This window comes from Podarcis liolepis, assembly GCF_965112155.1.
Source record: "Podarcis liolepis genome assembly, chromosome: 7".
Taxonomy (NCBI): Eukaryota; Metazoa; Chordata; class Lepidosauria; order Squamata; family Lacertidae; genus Podarcis; species Podarcis liolepis.
In genome coordinates this window covers 2,926,016-2,938,826 of record NC_139561.1, presented here as the reverse complement: position 1 = coordinate 2,938,826, position 12,811 = coordinate 2,926,016, and positions in this window count along the sequence as shown.

Here is a 12,811-nt window from a genome sequence, read left to right as displayed (position 1 = left end):
TACGTGAGTATCTCAACTCCATGTTGGAGGACCTGGGGGCTTCAAGTTTATCGTTGCAGAATAAATCTTTTCTTGCATCCAGGAGGAGGCAGAGCGGTAAGTGATCGCTATCAACCCTCTCCTCCACTTTGCACTCAAGGGCTCTATTTAGGAGATTAAATGATACCATAACATAGTCGATAGTGGAAGCTCCTGCGTTTGATATAAAAGTAAATTCCCCACAAGTCTCCCCATTCTTGCGCCCATTTAGTATGACCAGGTCCAGCTTGTTAGAAAGACGCAATAGGCACAGACCTGCATAATTACATCCCTTGTCTTTTGAGAGTCTGTGGGTATAAGGTGGTTTTCTTCCACGATGGGTGGCGAGTCGTGGAAGTGTGCATATAATGCTTTGTCAGACTGGCCAATTCTGGCATTAAGATCACCAGCTACTAGCACTGAAGCTGCAGGGGTTTGAGTCATCAAACCATCAATGTATGTTTCCAGCCCATGCCAGGTGTTTTTAATCAGCTGCTTGCCTCTTTGGGGGGGGGGGAGATATATACATTAATCAGTAGCAGGGTGAAGAATCTACTTTTCACTAGTAAGGCCATAGCCAGGTGTTTCAGTGTCTCTAGCTTTACTAAGGACGCCCTCAACCTTGTAGATATTAAAATGCCTAGGCCACCCTTGACTCTCCCCCCTTTAGTGCTTGGGGATCCTGTGAGGGACATTGAGGAAAAGCCATTAACTTCTAGGTCCCCTGTGAGCAATGTCTCGTGTAAAAATACTATGTCGTAGCCTTGGATAAATTTAACAAAGGATGGATCAGCTGCCTTTTTTTGCCATCCTGCGATATTCCATGATAAAAAGCTAAGGTTGGCTTTACCAAGATCCACTCCTTGTCAATTATCTTCCAAGGTACTGTTGGAGTTTACCATTCTACGTGGCAGCCGACTATCATCCTTACATGGAGAGCTGCCCAGGTGTTCTATGGTGTCAGATGGTAAATATAGAGTGCTCACATTGGTAGACACTGGGCCTTTGCTATACAAGGCCTCCTCCTGGGGGTACTCTACCTGGTTGTAGCCTAATTCCGCTTCATCTAAGTATCTCATTTTGGACCAGAAGCCTGGTGAGGTTTCCTTAGGCATGTTTTTCCTTATAGGGAGCGATGCATTGTTCTCCTTTGTGAGTTGTACTTTCTTGATTGCAGGTAGATTAATCTCTGCCTTTATCTGAAGGTTACGTGGTCGACGAGCCGCTGAATCGAGTTCTTGTGAGATGATCATTTTGGGAGGGCTCTTGCTCTTTCTTTGGACACCCACCTTGGTTTCCTTATATAAGTCTTTCCCTGCCAGCTTATTTCTTAGCGTTTCTAATCTTTCTAGGATTTCAGCTTGTATTAGAGGTGGGAATGTCCAGAATTGACTAATTAAGGTATTTTCTTCAAAGGAGAAGTTGTGTGTGGGGGTACCCAGTTCGTGAGGCGACTGGTGGTTATTCTGATATTCAGCTTTATTGATTTCCACCACCTTTGAATGGATGTCTTTCTTATTTAATTTGATGAGGTGCGAGGGGGGGCCGGGCACTTCGAATAGGCGAGTCACTGTCAGGCCCACCCTTTGCAGCTTCTCCTTATTAATTAATATTTGTTTTGCGGTCAAGTCATCTTTAAATGTCAGCATCACTCGATTATACTTATTGTCATTTGGGAGAAAATCTACATTGATAACGTTACCTTGTAATAGGAGGCCTATGAGTACTAGGTCAATTTTTAAAAAAATATACGTTCTTTGTTGGTCCAGTGAATGTAATTCTGTACGGTTGTACATAGGGCAAATAACCAATCTGCTTCTGTTGAGGATCAGCGCTTGATTGTTCCGAGTTATCTTATTGTGAATGGGGGTGTTAGTCTCCACAGTAGCAGAGGAAGTTTGCCGGTCTTTATCTAGTTGTTCGTTCCGATCTTTCGTTGATTGAGGGTTAGGGGATTGTGATGCGCTTGTCACTTTAGGTTGCTGGATAATGCTCTGTTTTGGGGTCACGGGTTTAGTATTCTTTGTATTTGATTCCTTTATTGTGGGATTCTCCAGGAGCTTGAATAACTTAGAAAAATTCAATTTCTTAGTTCGTGTATGACTCTTAGTCTGCCTTCCCACTTTTATGTTTTTAGAAGCTCCACGTCTAGTTAATTAATTAGAAGTGGCTGTAGTCCACTGCGTGCCAGACTTTCCGACAGTTCACGATCTAGCGGTCAGAGATAGAGGGGGATAGATAAAATAGATTTTTACAGCAGCATTACTTACAACGACTGTGGCAGGTGAAACGTAGAGGGTAGGAGGGCGATGAAATCCTGTCTGGCTTGAACCGCCATCTTACTTGCCGAAGAGAGTATGTGATGATACTTCCCGCCGGCGTTGAAAGCCCTCCGGTGATGTTGACGTTAATTTACTGCCCCTGCTGTGCCCCACCAGCTGCATGGAATTCCAAGGTGTAAGTAAAGTTCAGTACTCTCTCTTCCTCTCTTCCTCTCTCTTCCTCTCTCCTCTATTATAGTTGCACTTGGAGAGATGTTTCGTTGTGGAAGGCAAACCTCCAGCAGCCAAATGCCAGTAAGATAAGGAGGTAATAAATCACTCAGGGTGGAGTCGGAGTCGATGTTAGCTAAAGCTTAACAGGCAATAAAAATACTAGCTCTAAAACTACTATCTCTAAAAAGCTCTAAAAAGCTATCTACTATCTCTAAAAAGCTCTAAAAAGCACGGCAAGGGCATTTGAAATGAGCAATATTAAGCTGTAGCTGTCTGCAACATCAGAGAGCAGCGTGGGGCTGCTGCTCCCTAGCCGCCATCTTGCCTCCATCCAAATTGCTTCTAGGCACATTTAAAAGTGTTGGTGATTAGCTGTGGCTAAACATTATTTAGGGTGTTGTTTCTTTAGAAATCGTGAGGCTAGGGACTTTTTAGTAAGAAAAACATATTGCATGTTTCTGAAGAAATTTGTGTTTGTTCATGCTTCAATTATAGGGCATCTTTAGCAACCTTGCAGTCAGGGGCTTTCTAGCAAGAAGAGAGAGGTGCCAACGGTCACACAGGGAGGGAAACATGGACCCCCAGGACCAGACTACGGCTGCGCTGAGGCAGAAAACGCCAGTTCCCTGGAGCCCCAGGGAAGTGAATTCCTCAGCAATATTTTGGGTGATGTATCAATTCCTCTCAGCGAGCTACACTTCCAGAGTAGTTTAACACTTCCCAGGCAATCTGGAGAAGGGACTAGGGCACCCCTCAGCACCCTTCACATCCTTCCCAAGATGATTAGGGGGACACCATGACTGTGAAAGTGACCTCCGAGTGCTTTCAATGGATGCTGCTCATGTGGCCTTAATCTCAGCTGACCCAAGTGACTTGTGGGCCTCAGGTGCCTTACCTGCGTTTTCTTGGGAGAATGGGGGTAGGTTTTGGGTCACAGTGGAATATTCCGTATTTTTCGCTCTATACGATGCACCAGACCATAAGACGAACCTAGTTTTTGTAGGAGGAAAATATTCTAAATCTCAGAAGCCAGAACAGCAAGAGGGATCGCTGCTGTTGTGGCTTCTGGGATAGCTGCGCAGCCTGCATTTGCTCCATAAGATGCACACACATTTCCTCTTACTTTTTAGGAGGGAAAAAGTGAGTCTTCTAGAGCAAAAAATACGGTACTTGCTTTTATCCATGATAATAAATATTCAATAAAAGATAAGAGACACATACAGATAACTGAATTATTTAGATTCCCATATGTGAAAGGACAGGGATGTGTGTTGAAAGCTTAGAAACATGCCTTGGAGGGGCCTTGGATTTTAATGTACTTATATTCCCATGTTTTTTAGTCTATCCCCCCTTTGCATCCATCAGCACCTGCAGAATCACCGTATCTAAGAAGGAGCTGAACATGCAGGCCAAGCTTGATCTAAAGTCGCCAAGGTGTTTTTCTTCCACAGCCTTCATCTATCTTGGAAATGCTTTGCTGGATCCCGGGGAAACGAAGGTTTGGGAAATCATACCTGGGCTTGTCCTGAGGCAAATTTGCTTGGGGAATCTCGGGCTGGACGTGCACCAGGCTCAGCTGTGCAAAAATGTGTTTCATTCTACACAACATTTCAAACACACACACTGCACGAAATGTGCTTGGCTGCACATTAGAAGAAACCGGTCTTGATTAGGGATGGGGGGGGGTTCCACTTAAGTTCATACTGTTGCAGGAGACCCCCCCTTTCTTCTTCCTTCGTTGTTTCACACTCACACGTGTTGCACAAAACACTACACGCATACACACGCACATCTTCCCCTCCCCTACCCAAGGGACGTCCCTTTAGAGGGCCGTCTCCTATGTGGAAATAAGCCTTCCGTAAATAAGGAAGCGCTAGCCTGACAGCCTTTCGCTATAGCGCTCCGCATCGCCCTATCTGTATTATTGGTAGACCGGCCGCCTGAACTTTGGGTCAATCGGCGGCCGCCTCAGCCAATCAGTGTTACCGAACAGCGCCCCTTGCGGCGACCACGCAGGTACTGCAGGCTACGGGCGCTCTCCTCCTTTGCATTTGACAGCTCTCAATACAAAGTTTCCGATCTCAATTGACCGTGACTGATTTAATCAAAATGTAGCAAGCTGCTTCCTGAAGGCGAAAGTGCTTTGAACTTCAAGAACAGTATTCTTCATAAATTCACCAAAAATCAGCCATACCTCGGATTCTCACCGGACCACTTTTATTCTGCTGCATATTACAAGGACTATCAAAGGGGGGTGGCCTGACACTAGGCAGCCATAATCCCCTGGCCGAGCAGTCACGTACTCTGCGGTCCTTCCGAGTTGGTGTGACAACCTTGATAGCCATCGTGATGGGCTCAGACAGAAGGCTATCAAGGATACAATGGACTGCATGTTTTAGTGTATTCCGCGTGGACTCCCACAAAGGACTGCAACCGGATTCCCCTCAGGGGGCAGAAAACTTCGCCTTTTCCCTTTTGTTCTTATGCATGACTCATGTGGGGAGGGGAGAGGAGGCTCCGGCCAGGTGTCAATACACTCGGATTACCTGTACAGCCCCTCCTCGACTCCCCCTATTTTTAATATAATCGTGATGTAAATATGATGTAATTCTGAGGGTGTAGCTTAAGGGATTAGCAACTAATAAAAGTTGGGGTCTTCTTTTGTTCGGGGCTTCCATTTTGCTTCACTTCGTGGGCAGTGGGAGTCCTGTCGCGACAGTCTTCTCTTAATAAAGACCGAGCCTACTGGCTGCTGTTTTGCTCTGAATTGCTCTGGCTGGTGTCTTTGTTTCGTCCAAGGGAGCCCTCGGATTTTCCGGTAACAATACTGAAAGCCAAATTTATCAAATTTGCACTTTCCAAAATAATATGAGAACCAAAACAGAGGCATCTCTGGAAATTCAGTTATCCAAATTTTGTGATGCAGTTCACCAACTAACCATTGTTTACCAAAATACATGGAGTGGGTAAAAATGTGCTTAAAAACGAATATATTAGTGGAAATAGCATATCTGTCGGGAAGCCAATGAAGAACAGTGGTTTGCAGAAGGGCATAGCTGAGAGGCTGCAGAGGGGAGAAGCTGGGAAATATTGGGAGAAGAAGAGCCGAAGAAGCAGCAGCACCAGGGGAGAGACAGCTGACAGGCTCCGTGTCCTTGGAAAGGATTCCTGGCCAGCCCCCCTTCCGCAGCCAGGTGGGCATCGAGGGTAGCAGAACAGAGAGCACAGAGGCAGACAGCTCAAATCAGCCGATGCAGGAGTGACGTAGAATAGAGGAGACCTGGAGGGGAGGGGACTTTACTTGGAGCAATGTCGTTATTTAGGGAAGACTGCATTCCTTTGTCACGCTTTGTGAATTACTGAATAAATGGCTTGGTAAGAACTTTCATCCTTCCTCTGCCTCTTGGCTGCCACTGTTGGAGGGATCTGACCCCCCAAAGCAAGACACTACCCGGACCCTACAATCATCTTCTGAGGCCCTTCTTCATGTTCCTTCTTCCCAAGAGGTCCAGTGGGTGGGAGAGGGAGTTTCCTTTTTCCTTTTCTTTTTCTCCTCCTGTTTTTAGTAGGTATTTTGCATTTTATTTTGTATTTTTATGCTGTCAACCGCCCTGAGATCTTTGGGTGGAGGGCAGTATACAAATATAATAAAAATAAATGTTAAAAGGTGAGTCTCTAACCCTCCTAGGAAGGAGGTTATGAAGCACAATGTGCAATGTGAACCACTGGCAGTCATCTTTGAGAATTCCTGGAGAACAGGCGAAGTCCCGGCAGACTGGAGGAGGGCAAATGTTGTCCCTATTTTCAAAAAGGGGAAAAGAGAGGACCCAAATAATTATCGCCCAGTCAGTTTGACATCAATACCAGGGAAGATTCTGGAGCAGATCATTAAGCAAACCGTCTGTGAGCACCTAGAAAGGAATGCTGTGATCACCAGTAGTCAGCATGGATTTCTGAAAAATAAGTCATGTCAGACTAACCTGATCTCGTTTTTTGACAGAATTACAAGCCTGGTAGATGAAGGGAACGCAGTGGATGTAGCCTACCTTGATTTCAGCAAGGCATTTGACAAGGTGCCCCATGATATTCTTGTAAAGAAGCTGGTAAAATGTGGTCTTGACTATGCTACCACTCAGTGGATTTGGAACTGGCTGACTGACCGAACCCAAAGGGTGCTCATCAATGGTTCCTCTTCATCCTGGAGAAGAGTGACTAGTGGGGTGCCACAGGGTTCTGTCTTGGGCCCGGTCTTATTCAACATCTTTATCAACGACTTGGATGATGGACTCAAGGGCATCCTGATCAAATTTGCAGATGACACCAAACTGGGAGGGGTGGCTAACACCCCAGAGGACAGGATCACACTTCAAAACGACCTTGACAGATTAGAGAACTGGGCAAAAACAAACAAGATGAACTTTAACAGGGAGAAATGTAAAGTATTGCACTTGGGCAAAAAAAAAAAAATGAGAGGCACAAATACAAGATGGGTGACACCTGGCTTGAGAGCAGTACATGTGAAAAGGATCTAGGAGTCTTGGTTGACCACAAACTTGACATGAGCCAACAGTGTGACGCGGCAGCTAAAAAAGCCAATGCAATTCTGGGCTGCATCAATAGGAGTATAGCATCTAGATCAAGGGAAGTAATAGTGCCACTGTATTCTGCTCTGGTCAGACCTCACCTGGAGTACTGTGTCCAGTTCTGGGCACCACAATTCAAGGACACTGGCAAACTGGAACGTGTCCAGAGGAGGGCAACCAAAATGGTCAAAGGCCTGGAAACGATGCCTTATGAGGAACGGCTAAGGGAGCTGGGCATCTTTAGCCTGGAGAAGAGGTGTTTAAGGGGTGATATGATAGCCATGTTCAAATATATAAAAGGATGTCACATAGAGGAGGGAGAAAGGTTGTTTTCTGCTGCTCCAGAGAAGCGGACACGGAGCAATGGATCCAAACTACAAGAAAGAAGATTCCACCTAAACATTAGGAAGAACTTCCTGACAGTAAGAGCTGTTCGACAGTGGAATTTGCTGCCAAGGAGTGTGGTGGAGTCTCCTACTTTGGAGGTCTTTAAGCAGAGGCTTGACAACCATATGTCAGGAGTGCTCTGATGGTGTTTCCTGCTTGGCAGGGGGTTGGACTCGATGGCCCTTGTGGTCTCTTCCAACTCTATGATTCTATGTTCTAAGCAACTTCTGTTAAATGAGCCAGCCTGGCCTCTCCTGTCTGTCAGGGGTTTCAGCCAAGTCAGAATTGTGATTGGTGAGTTCTTTGGACACCAAGGAATAGGAGCCCCCAACATCCTGAAGGTAAAGGGACCCCTGACCATTAGGTCCAGTCGTGACCGACTCTGGGATTGCAGCGCTCATCTCGCTTTATTGGCTGTGGGAGCCGGCATACAGCTTCCGGGTCATGTGGCCAGCAGTGCATGGTCTTCCCGCTGAAGTGGTACCTATTTATCTACTTGAACTTTGACGTGCTTTCAAACTGCTAGGTTGGCAGGAGCAGGGACTGAGCAACGGGAGTTCACCCAGTCGTGGGGATTCGAACCACTGACCGTCTGATTGGCAAGTCCTAGGCTCTGTGGTTTAACGCACAGCGCCACCCGCGTCCCTCCCAACATCCTAGCAGGGCCCAATTTCTAATGGTGCAGTTAGAGTAATTGCGCCTGAACCTATGCTAGCCTGGGCCTGTAGGATGAGCTTTCTTTTTAACAAAAGGAAGTCTCTAGCCCTTCTAGAAACAAAATATTTGGACAAATAATGTGCAGGCAACCATCTAAGCTGAGGGCTGATAACCCAACGCAAAGCGAGGGCTGAGTCTAAGGCTTCTTCTGGTTCTGCAGCCCAGAGCACCCACTTCCAGCTACAACTGGCTCTGCTGTTCCTTCCTCCACTCCTTTCTGGAGGGAAGCCCTTGCCTTGGCAGATGCTGTGGGACTAAAGCAGAGAGGGACTTTGGGGGTGCTGTTAGGGGTACGGGAAGTGCTGTTCACCACCTCTGCTTTGGCTGCCCATGAAAGGGCCTTTGAAAAAGCATGAGAGCTCGAAAGTGTCACACCCGCCAGCCTTCCCTTTACCTTGCCACCCATGGAAGGGCTTATGGAAAATGTGGAGGGAGACATTTTCTTGTCTGGGAGGGGGGGGAAGTCTTTTTGAAAAGGAGGGAGCAGACATGTCAGGGTCTGATTCCCCCCTCCTTCCTTTGCTAGGCAGCTGCTTTGGCCATGGAGGAGTGGGTTTTGTTTTTTGTTTGAAAGTGTGTGTATATGTAGTGCTGGAGGAAGAAGGGCAGAATCCACCCACTTGCTAGTTTTGCTTTGCTGCCTGCCAGCCACATGGAGCAGTAGGCAGGCAGCTACCCTTTTATTTAAAAAGTGTGTGTTGGGATGTGGATGTAGATTTATTGATTACGCGTGACTCCGCTAATTGGATTTATGATCCCCAATTAGCTCTTTATGGCAGATCCGGCAGGTCCGGCACGCTTCCTCTGAGCGCCTCTGCTCCTTCTGCTGCTCCAGTCACGCCGTAGCAGAGTTTACACAGCGGGAAAAGCTATCACGTCCTTTGACAAACACACAGAGCACAGTAATGTCCATTTACAGCTCTTTATTTCATCATTTCTCCAGGGCTTCTCGCAGCCATGACAAAACTGCGTCTTTCTCTCTCAAAACCCGAGAGGAACAGTCAGGAAAACTCCTCCCAGCTTCTAAAGCTGACGTCAGAATGCTGAGGCATCATGGGAACAACTTAACCTGTTAAGTTCCGACTCCCATACCCCCTCTGAATCACATTCTGACAATACCTGTGGAACATCCACACACCTCTCAGACCCACACTGTGCAAAACTTATTGACACACCTGTAGCCTGATATCTTTCAGGTGGAATGCCTTTCGTTGTGCGGCTGGATCGCCTGGGCACAAACTCAGATGCCTCCCCTGGCCCACCATCACCCGCAGGTGTGTCCTCAGCATCTCTGGATTCCCCCTCTGACTTAAAACGACTTCGAATCCTCTCCATTACACTCACAGGAGAACTGGGCTCGCTTTTGGCCTCTCTTTTAACAACTTGTGGAGATGCCCCACCCTGCTCCAGACCTTGGTCAGTGACCTGATCGTCATCAGCAGACTCAGCCTCTCCTTCCTCCTCCCCAGAACCTTCCTGTTCTGAATCAGAAAGACACTCTGAAAGAACATCACGCTTGACAGGAGTCTTTGACCTTTCATCCTGTTCGTAGAACTCAGCGTGTTTGCTGATCAGTAACTTACTCTGATCACCTGATGGGAACGCAAACCTCCATGCACGCGCTGCTGGCTCATACCCACAGAAGATCATTTTCCGGAACTTGGATCCATCTGGCCCTTGCAAAACTTCAGGCACCGGCACAGATGCATGCGAACCGAACCTGCGCAAAAAATGAATCTGGGGTTTCCTGCCATGCAACAAACCAAACGGTGTGTCACCTACCATTGAATTGTAGGTACGATTCCAGGTGAAGCTCACATACCTGATTGCCTCCAGCCAAAACTTTGGTGGCAACCCAGAATCTTTCAGCAACACCTGTGCAGTTCTGACCAGAGCCTCACACCTGAGCTGTGACACCCCCCTCTGATTGGGTGAAGTCACTGTGTGACATATCCCTTTCTTGCGAAAGAACTTCTGCAAAGCAGAACCTGTAAACTGAGCACCTCTGTCACTTGTGACAGCTTGCACTTTGGTGGAGAACCTTAGTTCCACCTCCTCAATCCAACTTTTGATCAGTTGTGCTGCATCTTCCTTGGATTTGAGACCGTGCGTCCAGGTATTCTGCGTAAAGTTATCCTGCATCGTCAGCAGAAACCTGGCCCCTCCCAGACTTGGTTCCTTTACGGGACCCAACAGATCTATGTGAACCAGTTCAAAAGGTTTTGTGGCTACCCTCTCCACCTTTGGGTAACTGCACCCCTTTACCTTTGCATGTCTGCATGCTTCACAACTTATGGCACATCCACATTCTGCAATGTGACAGCCTTTGGCCACCTCAGGCAGCGTCTGTAGTTCTTCTAAAGAACCATGAGCTGTCCTAGCATGCCAAACATGAGCACATGTCACATGACTGCCGATTTTTGCACACAGGGCTTGTGATTTCTCAACCTTCCCCTCACCCTCCAGAGACGTTTTAAGAATGAAGAGATCATTCTGCCCCTTTTTAACCTTGGCAAGCATCCTCCCTCCTTTGGAGATTGTGCAGGCATCATCCTCAAAACAAACCTTAAATCCCTTTTTTAACAAATAAGGTACAGACAAAAGACAGTGGTGTATCCCTGGAACGGTACAACACTCCAATTTCTCCTGCAAAATAGAAAAAGACACATTTACAGCATTAGTCACATTTCTTTTCTGTCCATTTGCGAAAAGTACAGTTTTTCCGGCCGGAACTGCTTTGCAATTCCACATCTCGACAGCAGGGGTCTCTGGAATCAAATTGCGATTAGCCGCAGAGTCTATCACAAAACAAAGCTCAGAAGCTTTCTCACAGCTGTTCTCAAACAACGCCAGACTGGCAGTAATTTGATAAGTCTCCTCCTGGTTTTTGGCACGTCCACCAGCCTCAGTCCCACGCCTGGTTGTTCTCCCAGACTGGTTGCCATGGAAACCCGACTGATTCCCATGAGAGTTGACCTTGACAACATCCTGCCTTGCCTCTCTGCTCCGGTGGGGGCAATTTCGACGCAGATGTTCCGTGGAATTACATACGTAGCAACGACGAACTTCAGTGGAAAAACACTGCCCGGGGCTCTTTTCAGCTGGCCTGGCCCTCCTTCTTCCGGAAAAGCGCTCCTTGCCAGATCCGCCCCCTCTGAACTCCACTCCAGCACGCACAGTTGAAAACTTCTTAAACTTGCCTTTGGAATTCTTCGCCTCCCCGACCTGCTCACTAGCACTCCTTGAGGCTAAATCATCAGGAACAGGGGCTCCAGCCATCTCTCGGCTTTCAGCTTCCATCTGCCCTTGGCCTCCTGCTGAGTCTTCACACAGACGTTTCAGCACTTCCAGGCCTCACACGCAGATTCAACGCTTTTCAGGTGATGCTGCAACTTTGCATGAACACCTGCCTTTAACATGCAGATCTCAGCTCTCACAGCTTTCTCTCTCTGCATTCTCTCCTCCAGAGAAACAGATTGCAGCGTCTCTGCATCTCTGTCATCTCTGTCCACCAGTTCCACTGGTTCTCTCTGGGAAATGTCCCAAACTTCCGTGGCTAAAAACCACGCTCTCACCCTTCTTGCCCAGGTATTCCACGCTTGGGCGGTGAGTTCTTCAAGCTGTTCAAACGGAGCTTGAAACACCTCCTGGCCATCTGCCATCTTCCCCCGGGGCCCAGCGTACTCACGTAAACAAACAGCTGCTCTCCAGCTCCCGGTCTAGCAGATCAGCTCCTCTGCCTCTCACAACTTCAGGCAGGACTCCAAGCTGGCTTCAGCATCGTAGCATCCAGCACAGCGTCTTTCAGCTTGCTTGCTTGCCTCAAAGACAGGCCTCTGCTTCTGTCAGCCAAACTGCCTCAGAACGCAGACATCCAGGCATTCCGACAGCCTCCAGTGATAGCTTTACGATCGGTGATTAAGGTTACCCATAACCTGTAGATTTAGTGATTACGCGTGACTCCGCTAATTGGATTTACGATCCCCAATTAGCTCTTTATGGCAGATCCGGCAGGTCCGGCACGCTTCCTCTGAGCGCCTCTGCTCCTTCTGCTGCTAGAGTCACGCCGTAGCAGAGTTTACACAGCGGGAAAAGCTATCACGTCCTTTGACAAACACACAGAGCACAGTAATGTCCATTTACAGCTCTTTATTTCATCATTTCTCCAGGGCTTCTCGCAGCCATGACAAAACTGCGTCTTTCTCTCTCAAAACCCGAGAGGAACAGTCAGGAAAACTCCTCCCAGCTTCTAAAGCTGACGTCAGAATGCTGAGGCATCATGGGAACAACTTAACCTGTTAAGTTCCGACTCCCATAGTGGAGCAGCGCAGGAATTGCCTGTTCCTTGTGTTGCTCCTTGAGGGACTTTTTGAAAATGCCGGGGTGGGTTGGAGGCAGAAATAGGGGGGTCAACCCATGGCTGCCGTGTTTTTCTTCTTGCCTGCTGACATATGAAGCAGGCAGCTACTTGAGAGGCGCCTCAGTGGAATATGAGAGAGAGAGGGGAGGAGATGGGAATGCTTTTTTGTTCCTGCTGCCTGCTGCACAGCAGAGGTTGTTGCAAAGCGGTTGCAGGAGGCCTCCTAGTTCAGAGGCCTCATCAGCCCCATC